Source organism: Myotis daubentonii, chromosome 11 (genome assembly GCF_963259705.1).
Source record: "Myotis daubentonii chromosome 11, mMyoDau2.1, whole genome shotgun sequence".
Taxonomy (NCBI): domain Eukaryota; kingdom Metazoa; phylum Chordata; class Mammalia; order Chiroptera; family Vespertilionidae; genus Myotis; species Myotis daubentonii.
In genome coordinates, this window is record NC_081850.1 from 30767546 (window position 1) to 30789335 (window position 21790).

A 21790-nucleotide genomic window follows, 5' to 3' on the forward strand; every position below is an offset into this window, starting at 1 on the left:
GCTGTCATAGAGGAAAGCACAGCAGCCTGTGAGAGCCCAAGAATGGAACAGGTGGGTGTTGGGATGGGTGGAGGGGAAGAGATGGGTTAACAATGACAGAGTCCTGAGTAGCGGGAGGAGGAATGTTTTAACCAAAGGGTCAAAGATGGTTGTTGACACAGAGAGGTGAATAAGCAGTAAGCAGAATTCAGAAGCTACTCTCAAATTTACCCTCTCTGTTTTCTGGTTCTGTGCTTTGCTGAACCAGTTCCATTTACAGCTTACCTCTTCTCCTCTGATCCTCACTGTCAGGCTTACTCTTCTCTGAACTAAGTCAGGAATTTTGTGTTTACTGAAGAGCCACACACACAACTCACTCTCTTCCCAGGCAAGTAAAACCCCAGGGGAATAGCAAGATGCTGTGTGATGTCTGCAGGGGCAGTTCATAGCAAAATATCTTACAGGAGTTTCTTGGATTCCTTTGAAGGAAGTTGCATTAGAAATGAGGCCTATCAAAGAGAAACCAAGATGGCGGCATAGGTAAACACCGGAAATTGCTTCCTCGCACAACTACTTCAAAAATACAACTAAAAGACAAAACGGACATCATCCAGAACTGCAGGAATGCTGGATGAGTGGAAATTCTACAACTAGAAGGAAAGAGAAAAGCACACTGAGACTCAGAGGAGGTGCGGAAGTAAAGTACAGAGGTACAGAGGTGCACGTGAAAATGGCTGAGGACTCGGTTGTCTTTTTCAATTGGGAGGGAGTCTCAAGCTCCCGACTGCTCTGAACTCCAGTTCTGGGCAAGTCTCTGTGGACCCAGACTCATATGGGGAGAAACTGGATTGTCTGGCATCGGTCGGAACTTGAAGGCAGCTTTCTCTCAGAGGTGCTTGCAGCGATTACTGGGACACTGAGACACGGGGCCTCTTAAGGTAGGACTGAGGATTAGCCATAGCTGTTTGCTCTGCTCTGTTGATTCCCTGAGACCCCCGCCCCACCCAAGCTGTGCGCAGAGGCTTTTGCATATGAAAGGCCTGGCCCCTTGGAACCTGAAAATTACCTAACAAACTGCAGCTGGGTCAGAGAGACCCAGAACTTCCAAAAGAAGGCCCAAGGCCCCACAGCTGCTTGCATTGCTTCACAGCTGGGCCTCATCTAGGCACCTCCAAACCCCAAACAAAGAAGAGGAATCTGCATATTTCCCCATAGCTCCTGCTGGGTAGCCTCAGAAAGAAGCTAAATTAGCACCTACTTAGAGATCCAAGAGCCAGTGTACCCAGTGGTGGGAATGGGACCATCCAGATTACAACTCCTCAGATCCATATGGGACACACTCAGGGGGCAGACTCAGTGAGCACCAAAGCTCCAATGAAGCAAATCTTGCCCCAGAAGGGTGTCTCCAGCACAGAAGTTCTCCCACTGTAGACACAGCCGATTCTCAAAGTCAATTGGCCTGGCAGTCAATTCCTCCCAGTGATACCTACAACAATCAAGGCTTAACTACAACAAGACTGTGCACAAAGCCCACAAAGGGGTGCACCAAGAGTGTCCACCCCAGGTAATTGGGGAGGCTGAGCCACTGGGCCCTATAGGACACCTAGCACAGAAAGCCACTCTATCAACACAGGGAAGCATAAAAAATGAGACAAAGAAACAGGTCACAAATGACAGAAATGGAAGAAAGCAAACTACAGGATATAGAGTTCAAAACCACACTTATAAGGTTTTTCAAGAATTTTCTAGAAACCACTGATAAACTTAGTGAGACCCTCAAGAAATCTAGTGAGACCCTCGAGGATATGAAAAATGACCAACTAGAAATTAAGCATACACTGACTGAAATAAAGAAGATTATACAGAGTTCCAACAGCAGACTAGAGGATCCCAAGAATCAAGTCAAAGATTTGAAATATGAAGAAGCAAAAAACAACCAACCAGAAAAACAAAAAGAAAAAAGAATCCAAAAATATGAAGATAGTATAAGGAGCCTCTGGGACAACTTCAAGCGCACCAACATCCGAATTATGGGGGTGCCAGAAGAAGAGAAAGAGCAAGATATTGAAAACCTATTTGAAGAATGAATGACAGAAAACTTCCCCTATCTGGTGAAAGAAATAGACTTACAGGTCCAGGAAGCGCAGAGAACCCCAAACAAATGGAATCCAAAGAGGACCACACCAAGACACATCATACTTTAAATGCCAAGAGCAAAAGACAAAGAGAGAATCTTAAAAGCAGCAAGAGAAAAAAAGTCAGTTACCTACAAGGGAGTACCCATATGATTGTCAGCTGATTTCTCAATAGAAACTATGCAGGCCAGAAGGGAGTGGCAAGAAATATTCAAAGTGATGAATACGGAGAACCTACAACCAAGATTACTTTACCCAGCAAAGCTATCATTCAGAACTGAAGGTCAGATAAAGAGCTTCACAGATAAGGAAAAGCTAAAGGAGTTCATCACCACCAAACCAGTATTATAGGCAATGCTGAAAGGTATCCTTTAAGAAGAGGAAGAAGAAGAAAAAGGTAAAGATACAAATTATGAACAACAAACATGCATCTATCAACAAGTGAATCTAAAAATCAAGTGAATAAATAATCTGATGAACAGAATAAACTGGTGAGTATAATAGAATCAGGAGCACAGTAAAGGAATGGACTGACTATTCTTGGGGGGAATGGGGTGTGGGGGGTGCGGGAAGAGACTGGACAAAAATCGTACACTTATGGATGAGTACAGTGGTGGGGGGGTGGTAAGGGCAAAGGGTGGGGTGGGAACCAGGTGGAGGGGAGGTATGGGAGGGGGGAAGAGGAACAACTGTAATAATCTGAACAATAAAGATTTAATAATAATAAAAAAGAAATGAGGCCTATCCTTAGACACAGTGAACAGATCCTATATAAACTAGGATATAAATTTTATACACAATGACACACTATATACATGGTATATGCCTACTGAAGAAGCTGTTGGTGCTGGCATCTTTGCATCTTCCCCACCCCCTACCATCCATTGAATCTTCTTTTGCAGAAATGTTCTTTGAGTTTTAGAGGTACAGACTTTGGAGATTGAGGGGAATTGGAATAAGAACAAGAAACATATAAGTTAGGGCCAAGGAGGTATTTTAGAGGGAAGTTTTGAAGAACACCCATTTTTATAATAAAAAAGAAACTATATGTACCTATTTACATAGATTTAAAGATATGTCTATTCTTATACATTCATGCAGTTTCTTTGAAATATATATTCATAGAATGCAACAATACATGCCCTGGAAGGTTACCCTCCATACTGCTAACCTTCATTCTGAGGAATGGAATTGGAGTCGGGGGCATATTTTCACATTTTACTTTGAATTCTTTTTGAAATAAGCATTTATTAACTTGGTAATTTAATAAACTCAACAAAGATTTTTAAAAGAAAGGCACAGATTCCCAGTACTTAAAAAAAAAATTCATGGCATTCATTTTATCTCCACAAAATAATCATAGATGCCTAGAGCTGAACGGGAACCCCAGAGGCCACCTGGCCCAGACAGGGCTGTGTCTGGCCCGTCCAGCAGATGGTTGTATATTCTTTTCTTTATGTTCCCTGGAATGGAGTGATTCCCATGGCAGTCTATTTTTGGGTTCAATTATCCTTCCTCTCTTAAAATTTCCGCTTCTGAAGAAATCGATTCCCAAAGCTAAGAGACATTGTTAGTAAAGGATTATTTTTAGTTATTATTCTGAAGCATATGGGTTGAATGATGAAGGGTAAAATATTCAAATATCTGATACGTGCACCAAGCAGAAATTATCTGTTGAAGGACTTCCAAGTGACCCAGTGTAAGTCATAGCATCGGAGACATGAGTAAATCTAGAGGGAGGAATCTGAATAAACTGGACAGGTTTCTAACTATGATTAAGACAGAAGGCTCCCGAGGCTTCACTTAGTTCTGTTATAGTCTAGATGCTTGAGTCTCCTAGCATCTCACAATCAGATTAAAGCCAGCAACTAATTGTAATCTAAGAAAACTTCATAGATAAGTAAAAAAAGTAAAAATAAATAAATAAATAAATAAATAAATAAATAAATAAATAAATAAAAGTTCAGAATCCTGCAACTCTGGGGCAGGAGGGGAAGGAACGAAACAGAAAACTGATCTAGTTTCCTAACCGTATTCCTTCAGAATAGCTTCCAGCCCTTGACCAGTGTAGCTTGATTGGCTGGCTTGTTGTCCTGTGCCCCGAAGGTTTTTGGGTTCAATTCATGGTCAGGGCACATACTTGCGTGGTGGGTTTGATTCCCAGTTGGGGCCCATGCCGGAGGCAGACAATCAATCTCTCTCTCTCTCTCTCTCTCTCTCTCTCTCTCTCTCTCTCTCTCTCTACCTTCCTCTCCCACTCTCATAAATAAAATAAAATAAAATAAAGCATATTCTCAGGTGAGGATTAAAAAAAAGCTCCCAGGACCTTTTTTCTACTTCCCTCTATAGCTAGAAAATATTCCTGAGGTATTTTCTTCCCAGAGCACACTAGTGCATAAATACTCTAAGGGAGGCATTTCTAATGGATACGTTACTATATCCAAGGAAGAAATAATGGTTTAAAGATGAGGACAAATCTCAAAACCATTGGGTCACTTTAGAGTTGATCTTGATTAAGGTTACACCCATGTTGATGCTAGTCTTCTTTTCTGCACCAAATATAAACACCTCTTCATCGTGCGGCCTCAGGAGTTGTAATTCACGTATACTTTAAAGGATAAATTATTTGCTAAGATTTTATATGGATTGAGAAGCATTTCAGGAGGTTTGCTATTAATAAACTGTTATTAGCTCTCCCTCACCCTTGTAACCTAACAGACATCTATACATTTTAGATAAATATACCAAATTAAAGCTGCACGCAAACCTTTCATCATTGAGAAGTCAAAAGAGACAGCTATAGTCAACTCAATTTTCAGGTAAAATAAATAAAATCCTTACTTAATAAAATATGTGTTAACTTTTATTAGTTTAAACAGACACTTTTATTCCAAATACTTATCCTATTAGGACTATAGTTCAATATTACATATTTTACCAGGTAAAATAAAAGCTATAAAATATTGCTTCATATTCTGAGTAAAAAACACACACACAGGCCTTGGGGCGTAGTAGAGGAATAGTAAGTGACAGAATTGGAGTAGGAAGTCACAGGCTCATGTTTTGTATATCCAGACATATTCTGGCCAGGAGGTGGGTGCTGAGGTGAAATGGTTAGCCAATAAAGCCTCAGAAGTGTTCTTAAAAAGAACTACCAAGATCTTCCCTGATGCTTTTATTCCATATAGAATTATTCTCCGTGTTCATTCACTAGCCAAGTGGTGCTCAACCAGGGAGGGCGGAGAAGGGTTTTGCCTTCCAGGAGGACATCTGACAATCTCTAGAGTATTTTTGTTGTTGTTACAATTTGATGGGTGGTGGTGGTGCTACTGGAATATGTTGGATAGAGGCCAGGGATGATGCTGATAATCCTAAAATGCAGGGGACAGCCCCCAACAACAAAGAATTAATTATTAAGCCCCAAATGTCAATCATGCCCAGGTTTAAAAGAACTCTGTAATATACTAATTCTCCCATTTTCTGAAAAATCCAAGGCCTTTCCACTTGCTGTTCCCAATCTATGGAAGGTTTATCCCCTGAATCTTCATGTTGCAAGTAGCCCGTCCTATTCTCGGCTCAATTATCACCTCTCAGAGAGTCTTTACTGCACCCCACCCCAACTTCCCCCATCCCCACCACTCTCTACCACAGCTCTTTGACTTTCTTCATGGTATATACTATTTATTACTTCTCTGGCTCACCTCTGTGTCTGTTGTGAAAAGAACCATGCATCTCAATAAACATTTAGAGAGAGAGAAAGAGAGAGAGAGAGAGAGAGAGAGAGAGAGAGAGAGAGAGAGAGAGAGAATTAAAAGGCTAATATGTAAATTGTCCCCTCAACCGGGAGTCCGACCAGGAGTTCAACCAGGGGGCCCAGCTGGCCGGCCAACTGCCCATGGCCCCGATCAGGCTGGCAGGCCAGACCCCACCCATGCACGAATTCATGCACCAGGCTTCTAGTATATATATAACAGAGGCCCAACGCATGAAATTTGGGCAAGGGGCTCAGCTCTTGAGGCCCCGGCTTCATCTGGAAGGTCATCTGGAAGGACGTCCTATCTAATTAGCACATTACCCTTTTATTTTATATATATATATATGTATATATATGTATGTAACTTTATTATATATATATTTATATATATAATGCTTAAATTTATTTGCATTCACACTTAAAATTATTTAGCTAAGCCTTTATCCAGGAATAACACTTGTAGCCAATATATACTGTGCCCTTGCTATGAGGTAGACACTCATTTCATACAAAATTATCAACTTAAAAATTAGCCTGCTATATTTGGTCAAACATTGAATTAACTAACTCCCAAAGCCTCGGCAGGGCCAGACCAAATGACTTTGAGGGCCTTATACAGCCCATGGCCTGGACGTTCCCCACCCAACTTAGGCAATAACTATGCGCTGAACCAGGAAGACTGCTCTAGCTCCTTCATTATTATATATGAGGCAAACTGTTTAAAAGAAACAGATGGATTTCCATGTGAGTAACCAACGACATAGCATATGAATTTTATTAATTTCAATTCAAGAGAAATGTATTGACTATCTTCCAGGTGCCAATGCTTGGTGCTATTGAGCACTGAAAGATGAGTAATCTCTGAGAATGAACAGACAGACCCCAATTGTTCTCTGGCAAATGACAATCCATAATGCTGGGTGGTCTCAGGGCCTCTTTCGGTATAAAAAGATGACTAAACAGAACTCTCCTGCTCTTTCATTTTATCTTACTGCCATTAACATTATACAAAATGCACATACTGTGTATGGGTTCGTAAAAACAATTTATAGATAATAGACCACTCTAAAGTGCTGCAAGAATGGAGTTTGCCCAAAAAAGTGCTGCCTGTCTTGGGTCCCACACATACCTTTTAAATTAAGAAATTTCTCTTTGTTAACCTCTTTAAATACAGTCCACAATTACATGAATAAACCCACAGGCTGTTATTTGGAAACATAAAACAGGCACAAGCACAAAATCACAGCAGGGTAACAATTTTCTTTTTCTTTTAACCTCTTGCAAATGCCAACTTGCCATTCCCCAAACTGCTCTTTGGAGGAAATCAAGGTGATACAGTTAAAACACAGTGCCTCTGAACTCCTAAGTGTGCTGTCAGGAGGGAGCCACCTCGGGCCCTCTCTCAGTTGTTTCCTTTTCCCATTAAAGAAAAAACTGCTTTGAGGGGCTTTGCCTTCACCCAGAGAACCTAGCTTTGCAAGGAAGATCAAATTATTTTCCTGAACACATGAAAAATCTTCAAAAAAAATGCACATGACAACCACATCCTATACAAAGACCCCTGGCTGAGTATTACCAAGCTTTATTTTTCTTTCTCATTTAATGCAAAAGAAATTGACAAAACACAGTCTTGGAATCTCACAAATATACTTTGTTACGATTGGATATTCCTTATCAGAGATTTTCTATTTCTCCTTCCTGCTCTGAGGAACAAGCTGTACTATATATTTTGTCTTCTTAAAATCCTTGGATAAATATTGCTTTAACATACCTTTACTGTCTCCCCTGCCAACATCTAATAGCTCTGATTATCAGAAAGGTGATTCTTTTGCCAAGACGAAATTCTTCTCCTACTATTAAATGCAGTTTCTCTGTCTTGGAAGAAGATGGAGACGTGTAATAACCTCTCTGAGCAAAGCACCTTCAGTTAATAGTGGCCAATGTTTTTGTAGTGCTTCAGAGATTTACAGGAGACTTTCACATGCAGTGTCTTGTTTGAGAGTCAAAACATATTGTCTCATTTTAGACATGAGGAAATTGATACTCACAGAGGACAAGGCCACGTGGCTGGTTTGAAGCAGAACTGGAATTTAACTTGAGTTATTCTGGTTTATTTTTCTCTTAAAAAAATGGAACTTTCATTTGTTTTAATGGGTAATATAATGACATCATTTTCTCATTTCCTGGGGTTCTTTTTGAAATTTTGCCAAATAGTCCACATTTGTTAAATTATGCAGAGATTATTTTGGATGTTGCTGAGGATAATAGGTGATGAATTTCCACAATTTATACTCTTCAGTGTGTGTGTGGTGGGTTAGCTCACAGTACATTAGTGGTATAAAATGACAGTTTGTAATAATGAACTGTTCTCTACTATTAATTAGTCATCTAACCTTGGCAAAATACCTCACTCTTGGGACCCCACGTCCTCATCTGAGAAGTGAAGAGGGAAGTTTAGAGTCACTAGTTATAAGGTTCTGACTCAGAGACCATCTGAGCCAATTTCTTGGGCCTGATGGCCAATCAATACAGACCTGTTGAATATTATTGAATTTGTGCCTCTGAGGAAAGAGAAACCTGGAGAAAGTGGAAAATCTGACCAGTCACCCAGCAAGAAGACTGACTATAGGACTCTGGCTCCTGGTTCTCAGTTTATATCTTGTGCTAGTACTATCTGAACTCTAGAGAACACTCCTATGATTATTAAATGTTTTCTGTGTAGCTAGCCATTCTCTAAATTCCATTATTCATGTTTGTTTCTTTTTAAAAATTTTTAAAAACGTATTTTTATTGATTTCAGAGAAGGAGAAAGAGAGAGAAACATCCATGATGAGAGAGAATCACCAATAGGCTTCCTCCTGCAGGCCCCCCACTGGGGATCGAGCCCACAGCCCTGGTATGTGCCCTGACCAAGTGGTTGATGCTCAACCACTGAGCCACACCACCTGGGTTATTTCTTTCTTTAAATGTCTTGCCCATTACCTGTATGTTATGAACTCACTAATAATTGTTCAGACTACAACTTTGTTGACTTCTTTTTATGTCTTTATTAATTTTTAGAGACAGAGGAAGGTGAGAGACAGAGAGTGATATCAAAACATAAATGTGAGAGAAAAACATCAATGGGTTGCCTCCTGAATGCACCCTGACAAGGAATCAAACCATCAACCTAGGTATGTGCCCTGACTGGGAATTGAACCAGCAGACTTTCAGTGCATGGGACATACTCTACCAACTGAGCCACACTGGCCCGGGCGACTTTTCTTTTTTTTAATTTGCAAGGTGCAAGTCATTTATCCCTACTTATTTTTTTTTAATATATTTTATTGATTTTTTACAGAGAGGAAGGGATAGAGATAGAGAGTTAGAAACATCGATGAGAGAGAAACATCGACCAGCCGCCTCCTGCACATCTCCTACTGGGGATATGCCCGCAACCCAGGTACATGCCCTCGACCGGAATCGAACCTGGGACCTTTCAGTCCGCAGGCCGACGCTCTATCCACTGAGCCAAACCGGTTTTGGCCATTTATCCCTACTTAGAACTAACAACGAATCCCAAACAGATTGCTACTTCACCAGAGACAAGACAGACATATCTTAAAGCCCTACTTATATTATTTTAGAAGTTTATTATGAGAGGAGACTTAACCAAACACCTAAGAGTAGTAGGATTATCACAATTTCTAGTATAACCAAAGATTTAATACACAAAAACATGCTGCCATTTCTCATCTATTCATTCATTCATTCATTCATGCATGCATTAATTCATCCAATAATATACAATAGTGGTTAGGAGACCAATTTAGATCTGCTACTTTTCTTCAATTTACCTTGGGGCAAATTATTTACCAAATATATGCCTCAATTTCCTAATATTTAAAGTTAGGAATATTTGTAGTGCTGAATCAAGAGACAGGTTGTAAGGAAAAACAGAAATAGCACACAAAAAAACAGAAGTTTTCATAGTGATTGCTCAGCAAATATTGGTTATTATGAATAAATGACAAGTATTTAGGAGGTATCGTCCTTAAGCCAGATGCTGTACTAGGCAGTTAGGACAGAATTGTGGAACTTGGATATTATTTAGTTTCTGCCTTGGAGAAACACAGAGTCTCACAGTGAAGACTATCTGGAGTCACATGGTTGCAACAAAGATATATATTTCCTCTGGAGGCGGAACTAGGCCTTATGGTGACATAAAGAAAGATGTGAGTGCCTTGGCACTAGAGGAATCAGATGTCTTAAAGGGACAGTGTTGGTCAGACAAGAGAAGGGAAGTTATGATCAAGGAGTGAGGGGCCAGAGCATAGGACATGTGTCGGGCCGTCAAACTGGAACTGGCATAACGGGGTCAGGTTGTGAAGGGCTTTAAGAACCATTCTAATAAGAACTTTGGACTTTTATTTTGAGTTATAGTAAGCTTGTTAAACACAGGAGCAATACCGTCAAATGTGTTTTTCGAGAGATGACTCTTCTGGGTAGACAATACACTGGAAGGGAGAAGACAGGTGAAAGGGAAACCAGTTCGGGCGCTTGGTCCTGGCTCAGGCAGGAGCTGCAGTGGCTTGGACAGTGGTGCGACTGTGCATGTGGACGGGAGATGGTAATGAGAAGCACAAAGGCCACGGTGACACAGTGCACGCTCCAGGTTAGAGACCTCTGCAAGCACATCCAAGTATTAGAGCTCCCCCAAAGTTGCAATTGTGTGCTTCAATTTAAGGTTTCTTTAATGGAGAATACTAAATTAGGTCCTCTAACCTATCTTAGTACTAGTCTAAAAGGTAAAATTATGTGGGCCTACTCATTTCTTTTCTGTTTGTTGGTTTTTTGTTAATCCTCATCGGATGATATTTTTTCCATTGCTTTTTCAGAGAGAGAGTGGAAGAGCAGGAGGGGAAGAGAGAGAGAAAAACATTGATGTAAGAGAGACGCATAGACTGGTTGTCTCCCACACACACCCTGACCGAGGCAGGGAACAAACCCGCACCCAGGTACCTAGAATCAAACCCGAGACCCTTCAGTGTTCTGGCCAATTCAACTCTCTAGTCACTGGACCACACTGGCCAGGACTAGACCTACTCATTTCTTAATGATTAACTCCCCCACCTCTTTCCCCGGCTAGTTAGGCTCTTTTTTCTTATATCCCTACAGTGCCTTGGGCTTACGTCAATTTAGCCACCAACACTTGTATTAGAATTGTCTTTTCACTGACTTGCATTAGTGTCTAAGCCACATGAGCTTGAGGGCACTGCCTGCTGCTCATCTTTGTATTCCATGACTGGCACAGAGAGGTGATCTATAAATGAACATGGAATGAATGAGTAGTGTAAACAATGTATTGGCTAGGAAGAAACGAGAAAAAATCTGCCTGATATAGACCCTGAATACAATGAATTTTCTCCTCTTTTGCATAACTGTATACATTTTGCAACACTATGTGTGTCAGAGATATAGTGGATTTAGATTGCAGGCCCAAACAGTTTTCAATTACCTTATATTAACAGTGAAAAAAAAATGTGGTTTCTGGAGTCAATTATAGCTGTATTCAAATTCTGCATTGGTCAGATATTACTTGATAATTAACTCTGAGACTCAGTTTTCTCATCCATAAGGCATAAATAGTCATTGTAACACAGGATTGATAAAACATTGAATAAAATATGTTAGACGATATGGCATGTAATAGATGATCTGTACATGGTAGCTGTTATTACTAGGCACTTCTTACTAGTTACTAATAAGCTGAAAACCTTAAAAACAGTAAGAGGCCACAAATACTGATGGCATCCTTCTGAGCAGTGGGGAAACGTCACCAGTGAGAACAAAGGTTTTCATGCACAAGTAAATTTTTTCTTTCTCTCAAAACTACTTCACGCAGTCACCTAATAAGCCAGGTAACTGAAAAAAGGAAATATTTCTCAGCAAGGCACTAACTACTTGAAAATTACAAGTTAAAAATATTCAGAATATAATTCTGTACTTGAGGAGGTAAAGCTTTAAGAAAATGATTGCTGAAAGCCCGATAGTCAGAACTTGGGTAAAATTTAACATTTTATGTCTAGAAGTTATAAAATTAGTTCCACTAACTGGAAAAAAACAAAACCCACCCATAAAATGGCAAAGAGCTACTATGGGTTCAACAGCTCTCCTTAATGGCTGGCAACTCATTAATTATATCAGCTTCACCAGATGTTTGAAAAATAACAAGATATTTATTCTGTCTATAAGCAATATTAGGTAGGCATACAGAATTGTAGCTTCTACAATAGCCAAGAGTCTCTTAGGCTCTTCTGCTGATAAGCTAGAGACCACTGATAATGGATTAAGTAAATAGTGAAAGCATTCAGGACACATTTAAAATGTAAATGTTTACTTTTTATACATATTTCAAATATTTTAATCAAGGGAATTCCTGTTAGATAATCTGGAAGAGAACAAAATAATAATAGGACCATTTGAATATCTCTCCTTTCTTGAACTGCTCTTGTTCTCAGTCTACTCTATATATTATATAATATCCTAGATTTTTACAATCTGCCCCATATGATTTCATATATATTCACATATATTTCACTCATTCACATATATTTCAAACTTTTGTATATAATATTGTATTCATTATGGGCTTAATTCAACAACTAGGTTGAAAGATCTTTATGGATAGAAACAATATTTTTTACTCCTTTTATGTCCCTACCCACTTCTGGTATAGTGTAGAAAGGATAAATTGTTAGTTGATAAACTAGTTGGTTTTTTAATGTTGTTAAAGGCCCTATGGCCATTTTAGATCAAAATGAAGTTCTACTTTGGAACAAAGGCTAAGTAGTGGGAAAAAACAAAGAGACTTCATTCATGAGCTGTGGCTGAGCTTTGAGATGTGGGAGACAGAAAGAATAGCTGATGGGAGTGGGGCCTTGGGTCCACACGACCTGCAGTCAGCACAGCATCTTTGCCCTCCATGCTGACAGCTGCCAAATTAGTCTCCCTCCAGTAATGATCCCCAAGTTAGCTTTAGTTAATGAACTGAAAGGAGCTGCAGGTACTTCTGGCCATTAACTGCCTTTCTTAGTGGCTCTGTGAGCTTGCAAGCTTTCTCTTGTCCCAGAATCCGATGGCAGCCATCTAAGGGGCCTGCTGTGAGGCAGATTGCAGTGAAACCAATCTGTGTGAGGCAGCTTCTCATTTGAGAGCCCTTGCCAGAGCCAAGAAGCTCATGCCTTAAGTTTTAATTAAAGACAAACGGAACCATTTTTGGGAAAAGTTTGGGCACTCCTGGCTGGGAAACAGCCATATACTCTGTGTAGGTGGGGTTATCATGGGTTGTCTCCATCTGTGTACTGGAAATGCTAAGGGCAATAGAACTACCAGGAATTAGGAAATAAGATGTTGCTCTGGTCCTCAAAGAAAATTTTTTTTTTAATTTTGTTTTACTCATTGATTTTACAGAGAGAAGAACACAGAGAGAGGGAGAAAGAGAGAACATCAATTTGTTGTTCCACACATCCATGCATTCATTGGTTGCTTCATGTATGTGCCCTGACCGGGGATCAAACCCACAACCTTGGGGTATAGGGCTACTGCTCCAACCAACTGAGCTACCCAGCCAGGGCCTCAAATCATAGAAAAAAATGGAGAAACACAGGGATATTTCCTATATGAACATAGACAAATGGAAAAATAAAAACCTTCAGATGGAAAAAAAGATACCATAAAAATACCAATTGCGAGTTTTCCTTTTAAATAAAACTTATTGTATTGCCTTAAGAGTCTAGTTGGAATTTATGAACATAAAATAAGCAGAGGTCTTACACTCCCAGACTATAGACTTTCTGAAATTAACTCTCATAAAATGGTTTAAGATGCTCCTATGGTATTTATATCACTGCAACACTTGAGGCCATGACACCTATGGCCCCAGTTATTTTATGATTTATTTCTTTTGGTCATGATTTCCCCCAAAACCTAGAGAACTCTTGCCTCCAGACAATCTATTGGCCTGATACCCACTTATAAGCATATGTGAAATAATGTGAAATTTACATAAGAAGAAAAAAACAAGTCAAGCTTGATATCCCCAAAGAGCAAAATATTTGTCCCTTGAAACCTCACTACATACCCAAGTCTTCCTCAATGTCTTTGGATGAAAATTCTTTTCGGAGTGTGCTGTTATCATCATCCTAACCATATTTCTTTTCTACCTTCTATATTCTGTGGCTCACAAGTTTGGGGGCCATTACTATGACTATCAGAGCTTCCTTTTGTTGATGGGCTAACCACTTCCTGGGCTGGAGTCTTCTCCTAGAGTGTGTTCCTTCATGAGCATCCTCAGGTCTTTCAGAAGGGTGCACAGACTTTTCAATAAAACACAATCAGAATTCCCTTTGGAAGTGTCTTTGAGCTCCCTTGGACACCATGAGAAAAGCTCACCCTCTCAAGTTAAAAAAAAATTATGGACAAGAAGTTATCATTGAGATTAAATGGTGGCAGGCATGTCCAAGGAATATTGCGGGGATTTGATCCCTTTATGAACCTTGTGATAGATGAATGTGTGGAGATGGCAACTGGTGGGCAACAGAACAATATTGGAATGGTGGTAATATAAGGAAATTGTATCATCATATTAGAAGCCTTTGAACGAGTATAAAAAATGGCTGTAGTTACCAGAGAAATCAATTGCTTCTCCATGGCCCCTCTCCACAGCACCTGTTTTACTACAGTATAAAAATAGAGTCCTGTCCATTTGCAAATTGAACTTTTGTTAAATAAACTTTTGTATTGATAAAAGAAAACAAACAGTCAGGGTTTCCCCTCCTGCAGGTCATTCTACCCAGTGACAGTTCAGCTGTCTTTGAATGCCAAAAGCTGACTCCAAGTGAAATTATTGCATCTTCTTGCAGAATAACAGGAATACTTTCAAGAATTTATTTCCTTCTTTAGTCTCTGAGAAGGTTTTCATCACTGCTCTTTGCAGATGGAATAATAGAACCATCCTTGAGTCTAGTGTATTTCCTAGATCCCAATATGTTTTTTGATAGCTAAAATATCTCAATACCACTTTTTAGCCTCAAACCCTAAAGGCCAACATGTTATAGAACCATAGGGAATTTGATATTTACCCAATTTAGAAGGTATAGAAATCCATTTGCTTGCTCTTCAAAGGCTGTCTGGCTCATTAAGCTTTGGAGGATTTGGGAGGCTGTTTAGGTCATCAGGGTCCACTAGTCACCAGTCTCACCACTGAGTATAATCTGCCTCTCTTCACAGCTCTACAGTCAAAACCTAGAGCCTGGTGTATAGTCAGTCTTCCATATATGTTAACTGAATGAGTGAGTGAATAAAAATTACATAATGTCTGTGAATCATAGCAGATAACAGAGCATGGAGAGGGCCATGCTCAGACAAGTGCAGTAACAGTCTATAACCAGCATTGTGTTACTAAGGAAGGGGTAAATTGCACAGCTGAATTAATCCAAATTATAGAAAACAACTTATTTAAAAATTCAGACATTTATACCAAGCAGAACTGCTTCCAAACCATCTTGGGCATTCAGTTTTCCACTCTATTTGAAATATTTTTAAGGAAGACGATTCAGTAAGCTCCCTTAATAAATGACTCTAATATCTGACCACCTTATCTGATTACCTACTTTCCCTTGAAGCTAGTTCTCCTTGTTCTGTCCTTTGTGGTAATAGCAAATAGTTAATAACCTTCATCTACACATCCAAAGACCTTTTGAGGTAAATTATAGGAGACATAATTCCCACTTCCAAAGAATGTACACTCTACCAAAGGAACAGAACAAATGTGTTAGCTATGCTTGAGTGAGAGGGAGCTATTTGGGATAAGGCAGTCTCAATGAACCTTTATATATGGCAGCAGACTATGGTACACGGTGAAGCATTCATTGTCAGTCAATAATGCAGCTTCTCAAGTTCTCATAGGAGAGTGGATCACAAGTGCCCCAGTTAATAAATGGGGAGGACAGAAAATGTGTACAATTTTGAGGTCTAATTTTTGAAACAGGAAAACTTCTATGTTATTTACGCCACTGTAATTTTGTTTTTTTTAGAGTAGCTACAATTTTATTCAAACTAATTCATATAAATATATACACACATATATATATACATATATATATACTATATATTATATATCTGCAAGTTTATATATGCATATATGTGTGTAAACATATGAATTTAAGTGAAGAAAGGAATGACTTGAATCAAGGAATATGTATGTGGGAAAGTGTCTAGCAGACTGTTTGCACATACTGATACTCATTTTATTAAGCTTCTCTCCCCTGTATAGTTTTTGCCCTGAAATAGACTTATGTTTAAACCAAGTGTAGTTTCTAGAGTCTTCCCACACTTGAGTTGTCTTTTCAGTTCACAAGATGGATGTTAGGTGGGTGGGCTCCCAGTTGTTTCTAAGCTGAGGGCACTTGTCCTGTTTTGGGAGCAGCAGAGTCAGGAACTCCGCTAAAAGGAGGCATCATAAAGCTTCCCTTGGGCTCACAGCAGGAGCCGGAGGCAGTCACGCACTAGGGTTAGGGAGCCAAACGAGGAACCCAGAGGCCGTTTCCTCAGGATAAAACAGGTCTATGCCAGAGACCTGGGCTTAGAAACTAATGATGGAGACCACCTTGTGAGAGGAGACCAAAACCTAGCTCCTAACAAACTTTATGAAAAGACCAGTTTGCTTCGAAAGTCAGGAGAAGCTGGACAGCAGGGGTGCTGAAAAACATCAACATTTCCAAACAAGAGGAAAGAAACCCCAGATGGAAGCTGGTGCCAGCCACAAAGCCTCACTCTAAGTAAGGCTGTGTTTGATATTAAATTCAGTCTTTGCTTTGGGAAGGAACATTTCCTAAGTTTTATGTTTGGTCAGGAAGCAAGTCTGCTAGTGTTGGGTGAGTGGAAACACATGGCTGTAGAAAGAAGTTTGAAATAGACCAGGAACAGAGTTGGAAGCACTCCTGACCAGCCAGAGCTGACACACATCTTGCCATGTTCATTAGTTTCCATCTTTCTTCCTCTAGATAAGATCTAATAAGGGATTTGAGTTTTCCATCTTCTTTTCCCTTTACTAGACTGCTGATGGAGCTATTAATGAATGTGAAATAGCCACAGGGCAGGCAGCCTTAGAAAAGATGAAACAGATGGCAAGACTAATCCACAAAGTGGATAAGGCCATTAAGAACCCACTCATCATCACTATTAAACATTCACGAGGTGGTTTTTCTGCACATTAACTTGACAGTATAGTATGAGTCACAGCCTTTCTGGGGCTCAGTATCAATATCTGTAGAATGTGGAGCTTGAACTAGTTCAGTGGTTATTAAAACTGCCCTGATGGACCTCAGGTCACCTCAAGAAACAAGAAGTCTCAGGCCATTACTTTAACCAAAGCCATGCTACAGTTTTGTGTTTTATGGACTGACAGAGCAGACAGATTTCTTCTGGGGGTTAAAAAAAATAGTCCTGTTAAAGTTTATGAATTACTGGGCAAGGCAGGTCCTAGGGACATCCCTGGATCTAGCAATCTGGGCCTCTGCCTTGAGCAAGTATCCCATGTCTTGTCTCAGCTTCTTTTCTATGCAAGTAGTGATGATAAGGTTAAGGGGAGAGAAAATAATTTTAGCCCATTGTTCATCACAAAAATATAAATCAACTGCCTAACTTCCCATTTCCCTCACAGACAGAATGTAAATAATAGATTAACATTTAGAAAAGTAATATGTCTTTTAAGTTATACAATAATAGACCATGTTTATATTTCTCACTGATAACCTCATTGTCAGTGCTGTCATTTAGAATGGGCAAAAGTGGTGATGAGAGGTCCACCCGGAAAGAGGGCAGTGGATATTTTAGGAACTTAGCAGAAACTTGGACTTTGGGGATAAAGACCATTGAGAATATTCACACCCTGCTCCATCTCTACTTCTCACCCCCTACTTTACAACATCCCCCATTTTGACATCAGGGGAGTTGGATGCTTTGAACATAAGTGGGGGGGGAGATTTTCACTTAACTCTGGCACATGCTTGCATTTAAACACAGATAAGTTCGTGTTTAAAACATGTGCCTCTTTATTTCATGTATTCATTTTATATACATTTATCTAGCACCTACAATGTGTCAGGCTTGCTCTCTCTCTCTCTCCTAATATATATGTGAATGACATTAATGACTAAGACACATTACTTTTATGTCTTCAAGTGTCCAATAGCAAAATGTTCTGGATTCTAAAAGTAACATAAACCCTTTTGCCTTGTAGAGATAAATACGCTCGCACTGGTACATCCTTCCAGACTGTTGTATCTACCTATTAAGATATCTATGTGAACATATGATTTAAATGCTACTCATTTACAATCTGATTTTTTCATGTAAGGGCAAATGCTAGATATTACCAAAATATGTATCTGAGTCCAATGGCGTCAATTGTGTCAGTGACAGCAAAGTCAAAAAGAGCAGCCAAAAGCAGATGCCCAGCTTGAGGCCCAAGTCAAACTGAGTTGAGAAGATGAACTGGTGGTAGCAGAGGGCAGAGGCACCGTCCTAGGGTAAGATCAAGTGGCAATGCTCCACTGTGGCTCAGGCCTATGGGGAGCCTGGGCTGGCCCACCTCCACATCCACACTTGTCCTATTTTTATTTATGTGTTTATGTATTTAGAATATACACACAATAGTCTAAGAATAACAATACAAATACCACTGTGAACATTATGATTTAAACATTACAAATGGGTTTAAGAATTTTTGCAGTTCTTTTTGTTCTCAGGATATACTCCCCTGTGGATGGATGTGGAGTCACACTGCTGTGTCTTAACATTTCATGGAATGATTTCTCTCTGTGCGATCATGCTCCCAACTGAGTACAGAGTTAGGCTCACTTATTTCATTTCGTTTCTGTCTTTAGCTGCCCTATTTTTATATTGCACCTTGACATACAGAGCATACTCTTATCTTTGGGGCAATCTCTGGATTCACTCCATTAAGTCAGAAATTACAAACTATTAGCCCATAGGCTAGATCTGGCTCAGAGGTAGTTTCATTGGCTTGTAAGATTAAAAAAAATACAGAAAGAACTATATTTGTAAAGGAAAACATTAAAAAAAAAACACCCCAAACAAACAAACAAAACCCCAGCATGGATGACCATTCCTGAACAGGTCAATAGCATGGGGGCTGCAACCCTGCCATCCACATGACAATAACTGGCTGAAGCATAAGGGCAGGGTTCCCACTTTGCTATTTAATTGAGTTACTTGGGGAGCTTTGGAAACTCCAAGACCCAGGTTAGACCTCCAGCTAATTAAATCACAATGTTTGGGAGTGGGATCCAGGAATTTTTAAAGATGACCAGGTACTTCTAACATCCAGCAAAATCTGAGAACCACTGCCTGGCGACCCCTGAACTCATATTCTCTCTGCCTAACAGATCTTTCCTTTCCTTCCAAATATCCACATGGCTTCATGGTTCACATCCTACAGGTAATTCACCCCATGTCACTGTCCAGGGTAACTGCAAAATCTCCTCCCCTACCATCTGATATACTAGTACCTTTACTCTACTTCACTTAATTCCTCAGCACTACTCATCATCTAACTTATTATATATTCACTTGCTTGTTAGTTATCTGTCTTTTACTGCTAAAATATGAAACCTCAATAGTGCAGGGAGGTTTGTCTGATCACTGCTGTATTCCAGCATTTAGAACAGGGCTTGTTATACAGCAGGTGTCATTTGTTGCATAAGTGGAATGATGCTGAAAAGCAGTTGCTTTCTTTAGATGGGGCATGTGTTGTTGTGTTTGTCAAAGCCTTTACTCCTCTAAGTTATCTGCCCGACTCCCTTATGAATCTGTGACTCTAGACTTAGGCATTCGCCTTACATAAAAATAAGTCATGAGAAATATCAGCTGAGCTCACTATTAGTTTAAGATAATAGTGCTAAAATGTTGAGGAAAAAAACACATGGGTAAAGAAGGAAGAACATCCAAGGTCCTGATGTATATTTACTTGAGCGTTTCTTGTTTCTGAGTTATAAAGATGAACCACTACATTATCACCCTTTCTGATCTCAGCTCAGATTGGTACTCGACATACAAGCAATGTTCTGTAATCTACTTAATAAGTTTTTCTTTCTCAGCAAGAGTCTGAACAAGTTGTTCTACGGCAGAGCACTGATCAAAAGTGGCAAATGTCATTATCCTTGGCAGATTACCAGGAGTTGTACAATTAACAGCAACACGAATAAAACTACTTTATGGACTTTAAAGTAAATGTAGCTTGATGAAGGGAAAACATATTCATCTTGCCACAAATTAACCTTGTGGTAGAACTCTTCACGTGGAATGCATTTCTAAGGTTACTGAGAACTGCTGGGGAAAGAAAAGCAAATGGAAACAAGAAATAAACTATCACCTTGCAAGCTCTACTTCTATGAATTCATTATCGAGCAGTGTTTATTTAGTACCCTAGGTACTGGGTGCTCGGGGTGCAAGTAAAGAAAGAATATTTGTCTTTCAGCACTTACATAATACAGGAAATGAGCCCATGTGCCAAGTTAGACTAAGAGGACTATGTGAGTAAAAACTGGGTTACATTATGAAAAATAAACTAATTAACCAATAACTAACTCACAAGGATCTTTGTATAAAATATTTTGAATTTTGACATTCTGATCCTGTTCTGAATTTATGTAGAAAGAAATATGAATAAAATATTTACACTTGCATAACTCTATCTGACAGTATCTGGAAATGAAGAATATATCTTCTGTGTCTGAGATCATATAACTTATATGTCTGTTTTTATGTATGCAATATATTACTTTACCTCAGGGTAAATGAACACATACTTGTATGTGCTAGTTACCTATTTTCTGTGAGATATATCCCTTGGCCTCTCTTTCTTAACTTTGTGCAGGAGGCTGGTCCCTGCAAACTACATTTCCCAGCTTCCATCCCCAATGAGCTACTAGGTAAATGCAAAAGGAGGCCCTGGCAGGAAAAGAGAAGCTGGAGCAAAGGCAGTATCTAGGGTGCTTCTTTCTTCCTCTCTTTGCTTTGGGTGGCTTTGTCTACAGCGGCTTACCTTTCCTCCAGTCTCCCCGTATGCAGGGCAGCTCCCCATCATAGTCTAACTCCAAGGAGGCAGACTAGACCAGTGATGGCGAACCTATGACACGCGTGTCAGAGGTGACATGTGAACTCATTTTTTTGGTTGATTTTTCTTTGTTAAATTGCATTTAAATATATAAAATAAATATCAAAAATATAAGTCTTTGTTTTACTATGGGTGCAAATATCAAAAAAATTTCTATATGTGACACGGCACCAGAGTTAAGTTAGGGTTTTTCAAAATGCTGACACGCAGAGCTCAAAAGGTTCGCCATCACTGGACTAGACCCTTTCCCCTCATTCCTTCAGCCTATGGGTAGCAGTGACCTTCTACTATTGTTAATATTTTGCTTGATCATGTAAGACTTGTGTAATTAGTTCCTTGGTTTAAAAACCCCTCTGCTGACGTATGGAATTTTCTGTCTGTTTTCCTCTGTGACTCTGACAAATACATACTGAGTTTATGTGCATTTATTATAAAGTTATCCTGGTTCTACTAAAATTGGTGCACAATGGGGATGAAGAAATACCCACTTTTTCTACCTCTTTGTGAGGAAGTAGAGAAATGCTAAACTAGATGGTAGGACTCAAGATGACTTGGAGAAGTGGATGTCAAAAACTGCCCACAAGCTGTCTTGGAAGAACATAAGTTCAGAGATATATCTAACAATTAGTTCTCTATGTTTGTAAGTTAAAAAACAAACAAACAAAAAAGCATATGCCATTCTAAACCTCTCTCTAGTCTTAAATTTTTCCTCACCATGTGCTTGGCCCTTAAGTTCTATTT

General features: G+C 39.5%; 1 pseudogene; it reads left to right on the forward strand.

The window, feature by feature from the left end:
* Positions 1-14286: 14286 nt before the first annotated feature.
* Positions 14287-14525, forward strand: LOC132212763 (small nuclear ribonucleoprotein G-like; annotated as a pseudogene).
* The last annotated feature ends 7265 nt before the right edge of the window (positions 14526-21790 follow it).